The 5000-nt window shown below is 63.7% G+C and overlaps 3 non-coding genes across 3 annotated transcripts in view; all 3 read left to right on the forward strand.

Moving 5' to 3' along the window:
- Positions 1-856: 856 nt before the first annotated feature.
- Positions 857-3344, forward strand: LOC149054108 (small subunit ribosomal RNA). The gene has a single exon (XR_016192351.1). It is a non-coding gene; the product is annotated as a small subunit ribosomal RNA (ribosomal RNA).
- Positions 3345-3554: 210 nt separating this feature from the next.
- Positions 3555-3712, forward strand: LOC149054109 (5.8S ribosomal RNA). The gene has a single exon (XR_016192362.1). It is a non-coding gene; the product is annotated as a 5.8S ribosomal RNA (ribosomal RNA).
- A 402-nt stretch (positions 3713-4114) lies between these two features.
- LOC149054110 (large subunit ribosomal RNA) overlaps positions 4115-5000 on the forward strand; it is a 4199-nt gene continuing 3313 nt past the window's right edge. Inside the window, exon 1 of the ribosomal RNA XR_016192356.1 lies at positions 4115-5000. This exon is cut by the window's right edge and continues 3313 nt beyond it. This is a non-coding gene — a ribosomal RNA (large subunit ribosomal RNA).

The following is a 5000-nucleotide window of genomic DNA, read 5'->3' on the forward strand; positions in this document are numbered from 1 at the left end:
TGTTACACGAACGACGCTACGCCATTAAGGTGGAAAAACCCGGGATTTTGTAAATTTGTGAGCGGTTCGGTCGTCGGCGTTGCAGTCGACGGCCGGCCGCCGATCACGAACACCACAACAGCAAAGCCACGGGCGACGCCGAAGACGGCGCGTACACCTCGCGGCGCCCACCGGTCGCCGCCAACTGACGGTCGTCCACGTACGCGGGACACCGTCGGTTGAGTGGCCGGTCCGGTGAGAGCCGGCGGAAGGTGACACGCGTCCGCGTTTCGGCCGCCGACCCATCTCGCAATCCGAGTGGCGAAACTCAACCGGCGCCGCGCGTCCACCAGCCGGTGTTTGCGCGGCGCGCGCCAATCCACACCGATGACGACTCCCGTTACCGTTCCGCGTGTCACGAACACTCGACGCCAGAACATTCCCGCCGCGGCCGGCCATCGTCGCCGCGCCCGGCGGTCGCCGGGGCGAAGCCACGGGACGGCGGACTTCGCGTCGCGTCCCGGCTTCCCCCTCGATCTCGGCTGGGGGCCGTTACGAATCGGGCGAGAGCCGGTCTCGGTACGCTCGCCGGGGACCCGTGCACACACCGTCACCCGAACCCGGCGGTCGACCGTCACCCGGTCCGTCTCGTCAACGTGTCGCACTCCGTGTGCCGACCACACCACACACACATTTTGTTGTTGTTGAACCGCGGTCGGTCGCGCGGCCGTGACCCACAGCGGTCCCGGCCACGCGATCGCCCTCGGCGTCGGCTCGCCGCCCCCTTCCGCGGGGCGTCGGACCGGCGCTCGGACGCACGCGTCCCAGGCCGCCACGCGCGTGGCGGTCGCGGGGCGCGGTAGCAGTAAACCCGAGATCCCTGGTTGATCCTGCCAGTAGTCATATGCTTGTCTCAAAGATTAAGCCATGCATGTCTCAGTGCAAGCCGCATTAAGGTGAAACCGCGAAAGGCTCATTAAATCAGTTGTGGTTCCTTAGATCGTACCCAAGTTACTTGGATAACTGTGGTAATTCTAGAGCTAATACATGCCGACAGAGTTCCGACCGTCGCGGCGCTCTCGGGCGTCGCGCGCGGGAGGAACGCTTTTATTAGATCAAAACCGGCCCGTCGCGGCGCGCTTCGTGCGCGTCCCGATCGCGGCCCGCGCAAAGACCTGGTGACTCTGAATAACTTCGAGCTGATCGCACGGTCTCCGTACCGGCGACGCATCTTTCAAATGTCTGCCTTATCAACTGTCGACGGTAGGTTCCATGCCTACCGTGGTGGTAACGGGTAACGGGGAATCAGGGTTCGATTCCGGAGAGGGAGCCTGAGAAACGGCTACCACATCCAAGGAAGGCAGCAGGCGCGCAAATTACCCACTCCCGGAACGGGGAGGTAGTGACGAAAAATAACGATACGGGACTCATCCGAGGCCCCGTAATCGGAATGAGAACACTTTAAAACCTTTAAACGAGGATCAATTGGAGGGCAAGTCTGGTGCCAGCAGCCGCGGTAATTCCAGCTCCAATAGCGTATATTAAAGTTGTTGCGGTTAAAAAGCTCGTAGTCGGATCTGTGTCTGGGCGGTGCCGGACCACCCTGGCGGTCCGGCGTGTCGCGGCCGGCCGTGCCGCGGGACCACGTGTCCCGTCGGCGCGGTCGCCGTCGCGCTCGTCAGCCGTCTCGGGGTGTTAGTTACCGGCACGTCGGCCGGACGTATTGTCGGCAGGCGGACACGTGTCTCGTGCTCCCGGCGCGCCGCGCGGCCACGCGTCGCGCGGCCGTCGGGGTTCGACGACGGCGGCCGCCTACTCCAATCTTGCTGCGCGGTGCTCTTCACCGAGTGCCGTCGGCGGGCCGACACGTTTACTTTGAACAAATTAGAGTGCTCAAAGCAGGCTCAAATCTGGCGGGGCGGCTTCACGGCCGTCTCGTCAAAAGGCCCTGAATACTGGTCGCATGGAATAATGGAACAAGACCTCGGTCCCGCGCATCTCCGCCCTTCGCGGGCGCGCGAAACCGCCTTCCGGGGCGTTTCCGTGCGCGGGCCGCCGGGCCGCGGGCGCCAGTCGCCCGCGCGTCCCGCCGGGCCGGTTTTCGGGACCGGAGGTAATGATCAACAGAGACGGGCGGGGGCATTCGTACCGAGACGTTAGAGGTGAAATTCTTGGATCGTCTCGAGACGAACTGACGCGAAAGCATTTGCCAAGTACGTTCTCGTATGATCAAGAACGAAAGTTAGAGGTTCGAAGGCGATCAGATACCGCCCTAGTTCTAACTGTAAACGATGCCAGCTAGCGATCCGCCGGCGTTTCATTAACGACCCGGCGGGCAGCTTCCGGGAAACCGAAGCTTTTCGGTTCCGGGGGAAGTATGATTGCAAAGTTGAAACTTAAAGGAATTGACGGAAGGGCACCACCAGGAGTGGAGCCTGCGGCTTAATTTGACTCAACACGGGAAACCTCACCAGGCCCGGACACCGGAAAGATTGACAGATTGAGAGCTCTTTCTTGATTCGGTGGGTGGTGGTGCATGGCCGTTCTTAGTTGGTGGAGCGATCTGTCTGGTTAATTCCGATAACGAACGAGACTCTGTCCTGCTAACTAGGCGGGTAAACCCGGGTCGGCGTGGGCGCGGCGCCGGCGGTTTCGGCCGTCTGCGTTCGCGTTCCCGTCGGCTCGGCCCGGTATCCCCGAACGCGTTCGCCCGTCGTCCACGGCGGTCGTCGGGCGCGGCCGCGCCATCCGCGTCCCGGCGTGCGGCGGGCGTGCGGGGGTCGGGGGGCAACCTCCGGTCGCCGTGCGTCAGTCGTGCGCTGGGCTCCGCGGTGAAGCGCGCCGCGTTCGCGGCCGTCGCCGGCGGATCACGATACGTTACTAGGGCTACCGCCGGCTCCCAGGAGCTTAAACTCTTCTTAGAGGGACAGGCGGCGGACGAAAATAGCCGCACGAGACTGAGCGATAACAGGTCTGTGATGCCCTTAGATGTTCTGGGCCGCACGCGCGCTACACTGAAGGAATCAGCGTGTGTTAACATTCCTGGGCCGACAGGCTTCCGGGTAACCCGCTGAACCTCCTTCGTGCTTAGGGATCGTGGCTTGCAATTTTTCCACGTGAACGAGGAATTCCCAGTAAGCGCGAGTCATCAGCTCGCGTTGATTACGTCCCTGCCCTTTGTACACACCGCCCGTCGCTACTACCGATTGAACGACCGCAGTGAGGTCTTCGGACTGGACGCGCGTTATTCGGCCCCCTCGGGGGCTGGGTCGTCGCGCGACCGGGAAGATGACCGAACTCGGCCGTTTAGAGGAAGTAAAAGTCGTAACAAGGTTTCCGTAGGTGAACCTGCGGAAGGATCATTAGAGACGGGCCCGCGGCGCCGGCGACTCGCTTGCCGGTCTCGCGCGCGCCTAATCCGACCCCGTGGCCGCGTGCGCTCGCGCGCGACAACCGCGCACGGTTGTCGTCCGCCGACCGCCCGCGCGCCGCGACCCCCGACCGAGAGTCGACCGAAAGATGGTTACCGTCGTCGGAAGACGATTGTGTAAACGAAAAAAAAAAAACAAACACCCGACCCCGAACGGCGGATCACTTGGCTCGTGGATCGATGAAGACCGCAGCTATCTGCGCGTCGTCGTGTAATCCGCAGGTTATACGAACATCGACCAGTCGAACGCACATTGCGGCCTCGGTGACCCGCGGGTCCCGGGCCACGCCTGTCTGAGGGTCGTATACCGGATACTCGGCCAGACCGATGCGCCGGCACGGCAGGCGTCCGGCGGAGCGCGCGCGCCGCGTCCGGTCCTCACGGGGACCGGCGCCCGCGCGCCCGTCGGCCGCACGCCGCGCCCGCGCGAGTTTGGCGGCTCGACCGGGGAAAACGCGGGCTACCGCTCGCGGCTGCCCCCGGTCGTCCGCCCAAGTTGTGACGGCAAACAGTCACGGGTTCTCGCGCCGTCGAACGGCACGTCCCCGTCCGCCCGCCGCGCGAGAGCGCGGCCGGGTCGGCTGAGAGTCGTCCTCGAGACGCCACCTCTCCGGCAACCGAGAAGCGGACGCGGACCGTCGCCGCGCGGACGGAGCGCGGACCCGCGCACCAGTTACCACCACCACACGTACCACACACTTGTTCCGACCTCAGATCAGGCGGGACTACCCGCCGGATTTAAGCATATTAATAAGCGGAGGAAAAGAAAACAACCGTGATTCCCCCAGTAGCGGCGAGCGAACAGGGAAAAGCCCATCGCCGAATCCCGCCGCGCACTTTTGTGTCGCGGCACGTATGGGAGTTGTGGCGTACGGGCCGGCCTCGTTGCCGGGGCGCACGTGACGGTCCAAGTCTCCCTTGAACGGGGCCATGGCCCGCAGATGGTGCCAGGCCAGTAGAGGCCGTCACAGCGTTCCGGGATCGGACCGCGCCTTCGAGTCGGGTTGCTTGAGAGTGCAGCCCGAAGCGGGTGGTAAACTCCATCTAAGGCTAAATACGGCCACGAGACCGATAGTGGACAAGTACCGTGAGGGAAAGTTGAAAAGAACTTTGAAGAGAGAGTTCATAAGAACGTGAAACCGTTCGGGTGTAAACGGACAGAGCCCGCGAGTCCCCGCCGGGCGAATTCACGGTCGGTGGTCTCACCGCCGGCCGGATCTTTCGCTCGGTCAGCGGACGTCGCGACTCGTTGGGCGCCGGCCGAAGGGCCCGGGTGGCGGTTCGTCGCGGCGGTCGCGCCTCGGCGTGACCGTTCGCGCCGAACCCCGGTGCTCCTGGTCGGCTCGCCCGACGGCATGAACCGTCGACGCGGCCCCGTCGCAGGCGGGGTCCCGTCGGTCGGCGACGAGTTTCGGGCTACTTTCCGACCCGTCTTGAAACACGGACCAAGGAGTCTAACGTGTGCGCGAGTCAACGGTGATCTCACGAAAAACCACGTTTGGCGCAATGAAAGTGAACCGTTTACGGTGCGGACGATGGCCTAGCGACCGAACCCACCGGCGTTCAAAGTCGCGCTGGTCCGCAGTCCGGG

Source organism: Diuraphis noxia, unplaced genomic scaffold (genome assembly GCF_037042655.1).
Source record: "Diuraphis noxia isolate RWA-SAM2 unplaced genomic scaffold, SU_Dnox_SAM2 contig0012, whole genome shotgun sequence".
In the NCBI taxonomy this organism is placed as follows: Eukaryota; Metazoa; Arthropoda; class Insecta; order Hemiptera; family Aphididae; genus Diuraphis; species Diuraphis noxia.